This window comes from Cupressus sempervirens, chromosome 10 (assembly GCF_028749045.1).
Source record: "Cupressus sempervirens isolate cs-2001-9-10 chromosome 10, ASM2874904v1, whole genome shotgun sequence".
NCBI lineage: Eukaryota > Viridiplantae > Streptophyta > Pinopsida > Cupressales > Cupressaceae > Cupressus > Cupressus sempervirens.
In genome coordinates, this window is record NC_143127.1 from 639,342,902 (window position 1) to 639,349,175 (window position 6,274).

Sequence of the window (6,274 nt, forward strand, 5' to 3'; positions counted from 1 at the left end):
TATGATTTGAAACATTGATGCTAATAAATTCACACACAATCTCACCTAGAAGCATAAATAAATAGCATGGATTGTGGAAATCTATTACAATTAGTCTTTGTGGTTTTTGAAATCCTTCTTGCCTTTATATTTGTTGTTCTTCTTTTCATCTTTTACTTCTTTGTTTGGACACCTTATAGCAATGTGACCAACTTCTTCACAAGAAAAATAGATTAGAGGAATTTTACCTTTGTACTTTCCTTTGCCTTTGGGATATCTTCTTGCAAGCAATGCTTCAATGACTTCAAGATCACTGTCAAAATTGTCTTCCTCTTTACTTTTAGATTGTTTTCCTTTAGACTTTTCAACTTTCTTCTTGAGTGACAACTTGGCTTCAAATGCAAACTCAAGATTGCTAGAACTAGGAACATAATTATCATAGTTATTTGACTCCAATTTTGTCAACCTTCCCAATAGAGCATCCAAGGATATCTTATTATTTGGATCACATTTCATCTCTTGAATAATTGAAAGTCTAATTTAGTAGATAGGAAGAAGGGTTCTAAGTACCTTGTTGACCACTGCCACATCATCAATTTTCCTCTAGAGGCTTTGATTGCACTTACACTAGCATTGATTCTCTTAACATATTTTGTAATGTTTTCATCTTCCCTCATCTTCATTTGATCAAACTAACCTCTCAAGCTTTTTTCCTTGGATCTTCTCACATTATCATCACCCCCATAGATATCCTCCAGCTTTGTCTACATCTCATGAGCAATAACACACCCTTTGACCTCATCAAATTCAACATAGTTAAGAGTGGATGCAATGTGAATCATCATAATTTTATGATTCTTCTTTTAAAAAATCTCCTCTACAGTCAATGTTCTAGTAGAAGCCTTATAGTAGGTATTCAAATATTTTAGACCTAAATCACTTATGGTTGCCAGACGTAGCTTCATAAGTTCTTGCCATGTCTCAAAGTTATCCTTGTTCAAATTGGGAATCTCTCTTTTGTAAGACATCCTGATCTTTAGCTTAGGTCTTTGAAACCTTCTCTGCAAGCACCAAAAGCTCTGATACCAATTGTTGGAAATATAAGAGGAGTAATTGAGAGGGGAGGGGTGAATCAATGACCACAAAATGAATCCAAGATCCCTTAGATGTTAGTACAAAACATAAACTTTGCTAAAATCATTGTTGCTTGGTTAACACATAGGCACTGGGTTAACAATAACAATATGTTGTAACGTGACAAGTACTATAATATCAATTATTACTCAAAAAATACTGAACATGCAAATTTTAAGATGTTATTTTTGATTAACCTGAATTAACTTAGTTTCATACACATAAAAGAAATAGCATGAACACAAGTGACACCAAGATTTAACGTGGAAATCCAATTTGGGAAAAACCACCAATTGCACCTAGTTACTATTTTTCACTCTTTCTAAAGTGAGCCTGTTAGAGGATTTAAAGGTTACAAAAAACACTATTAGGTGTAACCCTATTAGATGCTTTAATCAACCTGTTAGGAGTGACCTTGTTAGAGGTCTTTAGACACTTCAATCAAGAAATGTCACCTTGTTAAAGAATTTGGCAAATAGTTATTAGTCTAACTCTATTAAGAGATTTGATACACTACTACAATGTTAGAGAGTAACAATGAAATGAATCGATTGCTGATGCAACTATATTGTTGATTTCAGACCTCAATTTTGGCTCGAATACTTGATCCTTCTTGATCAGATTAATCTTTTCCACCCAACAAGGATATTCTAATTATCCTTCCAATTTTATTTCTCTAAGCATATCTTATCTTCCACATATTCTTTCTTATCTTCTATCCTCAACTTGACCTAATACTTATACCATATACATTGTCAATTCGGCTTGAATACAACTTACAACAATTAATATTCATCTCTTCAGTTGGCTAGAACCAACAAATAAAAATATTAAACTCAATATTCCAAAACAAGAAAATCCTTTGTTAGTCAACCTTGCTCGGTAGACACTAACACTAGAATGATTTTCCTATGTTAACCCAGTGAACTTGATTAACACTGCATCTTCATAAACTTTCTTTGGTAATCAAGTGAGCTTGGTTAACACTGGTTCCAACCAACCTTCCTTTGTTAACTGAGTGAGCTCAGTTGACACTCAACTTCTGCAAACTTCTCTTAGGTGCTTGAGTGAACTCGGTAGACACTGTCTTCTAAAATTGGCAAACACTGGAATGCTCGATAGACACAAAAAACTATCTTAATCACCCGAGTGAGCTTGACATACACTAACTAGTAAAGATATGACATTTTGTGTAACATCAAAGACAATATATAATTGATCAATTGTTTCAACAAAAAATGCATGCACCTTTTGTAAAGCCATGCAATTATTTAATTTTGTTTATAAATTAAAAAAAAATTGCCTTCAAACTTTATTTTTGAAAAAATATTACCACCTCAATTTTTGAGCCTAACCTCAGATTTCAAGAGTGTCTTAATTGGATGTATGTTATATGGAAATGTGGGTTTTGGGACACTTTGAGCTCAACAATGATGTCTGTTTGGGACCAAAGTGACCTACTATAAAGGTCTCCCCAAATCTAATAAAAAAAACTCTGAAAAACTAGATCTGAAAAAATTGCTTCCAAATATCTCAAGAACATAATAGAGGCATGAAGATCTCAAGCTCTAATACCATGTTGAAGTTGATGAAAGCTCAACCCCACAACTCCCAAGAGTCACCTAGATGCAAACACCTATCAAAAAAAGAGAGAGCCAAAGATATGGAGGTTGGAATTCATAGATCCATAGAGGAGACATTCTTGATGAGAAAAATGATAAATTGTTATTAATTTACAAAGAGAGATCAATCCTTATGAAAGGATATCCAAACCCTAAAAGATAAAACCTAGGTTGCATTATAATATGTAATAAAAGAATTAATTATTAGATGCCTAAAGTTTGTCTTAAGTAAAATATAGTTAGTTAGAAAATATCTAATTACTCTAACATAACTTGTACTTGAATAGTGAAGCTGAAAATAAGTTATTGATTGCTGAAATATTTGTAGATGATATAATATTGGGTGGTAATGACTTGTTGTGAAAATCACTTATTGATTAGATGAGTAAGGATTCTAAGATGTAAATGTTTCTTGAGACTAAAATTTCATTGGTTTGCAAATTCATCAAACATAAGGTGGTATATATGTGACTTAGTCTAAGCACATTAAGGAGATCTTGAAGAAATTTGGTATGGATGAGTCAAGGGTAGTTTGTACACTAGTGGTCAATGGATGCAAATTTTCCAAGGAAAACACTACTGCTAAAGTGAATGAGACACAATACAAATCAATGATTGATAAGTTATAGTATGTTTTACACAATATTACATATGTAGTTGGTATTGTTGTAAGGTTTTCCCTCTAATCCTAAGGGAACACACATGATTACAGTTAAACAAATATTCAGATGCCTAAAAGAACGTAAGATTATGGATTGTGGTACAAGCAAGAAGGTCATTTTTAACTCAGAGTTTACACTGATGTTGATAGAAAAATCACTAGTGGCATGGCTTTCTTTTAAGGAGAAAGAATGATTACATGGTTGATCAAGAAATAGATTTGTATGTCATAGTCTACAACTGAAGATGAGTATGTTGTCTTTGCTATTAACTATTGAAACATAGTTTGGTTTAAGAATCTATTGGAAGGAATGTAAGAACAAGTTACTAAGCTTGTTACTATCTAATGTGATAACACAAGTGCAATAAACATATCCAAGAATCATGTGATGCATTCAAAAACCAAGAATATATCTATCAATTATCATTACTTGAGGGACCAAGTACAAGAGAAGCAAGATTGGAGTATGTCAAGTCTAAGGAGAAAATTGTAGATATCTTCACAAAGCTACTAACTAAGGATTCTTTTGAGTATCTGAGAGGTAAGCTAGGGGTCCTTCCCCTATCCAATATTCATGAAGAAAGGATGCATGTTGCATCAATTCATGAATGATCTGATATATATTTCTAGAGTTGATGCAAGAGTTCACTCTTTAGGGACTATTTCTCGAGGTTGTGAAAGTAAATTAATGAAGCTGATGAAGTAAGTGCATGCAAGGTACAAGGTTTTATAAGTTTCACATTGGAACTTATAGTTACCTTTGGAATTGTTGTTAAAGGGCGAGAGAAGAAATACTAAGAAGAATTGAAATGAGTAAGAATTGAGTGATTGCAAGATTTTTGTCAAAGGGGAGAGTCATAAATATTGAAGACGCTGCAAAAAAATGAAGTACACCCAAAGGGGGAGAAATTGTCAAAGTGTAGAACAACTGTTGAACTTGTTGTAGAGAACTTGAATGAATGAAGTCAAAGAGATGAAGATTTTTTGCCAACACATACATTTGATATTTCATGATGTAATGTAAATATCTTATATATTTATGTGTTTCTAGCAATGCCAAAGGGGGGACTGTTTTGATTACGTAAAAATAGGTTTTAAAGGACCTGAAATCTTGTATAAATTAACATAGAAAGAAGAGAAAAAAAGCTTAGGAAATAGAAGACCTCATAACCTAAAAAAACAACTAGACAATCTAAAAACAAGAGGCCAGAAAAAAACTATGCATGAAAAAACAACAAAAGGAAAGAAAAAAGACAACCCTAGGACAACTACAGTGTCTTCAGGAGATCCACTGCTTGGTTTGCCAGTATGATCATATTTTCAATAGAGGCTTTCATATCATCCAACTTTTTTCCTTCCACACCCTCATTCTTCTTAGAATTAGCCCTTGTTTACTTGCTCAGACCCTAGTCCTCCTTCATATCCTTAGCATCTTGGCCTTTACCATGTTCTAGCTTGTTCAATAGAATGTTAAAGTTGTTAGCCATGGTCTTCAAGATAGTGTAGTTTTGATCGGCCAATTTCTTAACCATTTTCTCCAAGTTTCCCACTCTAGTATCCAGACCATCCACCCTTTTTTGCAAGTCTTTGCCTAGTTGATCTAAATTTTTTGTCTAATTTTTTTTTCTTAGCTTCAAGTAGTGGAACCCATTTCATAAAATGCTTTACTATTGGAATTCTTTAGAATAATTAAAAGGAAGGGGGGAGGTGAATCAATTATTCAAGGTCCAAATGTCCAAATAAAACTTTTACAATTTAGTGAACCCATATATTATTCTTAACCATACATGCATTCATTGTCTATTAACTAAAACTAATATGTTACTATTAAACTAACATGTAGAAATGTAAAGCATAAAACACAACACATCCATCGGTACACTTGACATAATGATTTAACATGGAAACCCAATTTGGGAAAAACCACCAGTAACATGCTACTCCTTTCTCACTCTTCTGAAGTGATGCCTTGTTAAAGGCCAACCCTGTGAAAGGTTACAACACAGACTATTAAATGTGACCCAGTTAAGGGATTTCAATCACCTTGTTAAAAGTGAGCCTTGTTAGAGGACTTTAGGACATTCACTTGGAATGCCACCCTGTTAAAGAATTTTCCCAATGACTATTAATTCAACCTTTCTTCGAAGGATTTACCCTAATCTGATATAATTGTTAGAGAGTAACAATAGAGTTTGATTTGATACAACTTACAACCTTACTTGTAGATTACAGATCACTATTTAGTCCTCAACTCTGCTTGGCTTTCAATCTTTGCAATTTTGACAGCCTATTCACCCTTCAAGCATTCATCTTTCTCTAGCCTTCTTGCTTAGCTCACCATTGTAGACTTCTTTTCTTGGGTCACTTGATGAATCAAACCCTTCTTCTTTCACCTTGTCAGATTTTCACATCCAAAAACTTTCTGACCTCTCTAACTCTTTGCTTCATGATTAGGCATCCCTAGATATAGGGAATTAGAACTCTTTTTCTTGCTCTATCCATCTCAAAAATTAGGGTTTTTGATGGATTAGGTAGGATGCAATGTATCTACCCCATATCTTGTATTTTCTAGAAACTTCTCCTAGAATCCATTTCAATTCACCTCCAAAATGGTTTACATAAGGTTATATGCCTCCATCTCATCAATCTTATCTTCCTCCTAATTCACAAGTTCCAAGAAAACAAACTTGTTAGCTTTTATTTGGAAAATCTTTGATCATTTTCATAATGCAACAGCTTGATATTATCAATTTACTAATGCTCAACACATACTGTGTTACTCGACATCTACTATAAAATCACTTGGCATCCACTGGATTTTATTGGTGCTTGGCACATACTAAAAATTATTTGGCATCTACTAACTTGCTCGACACCT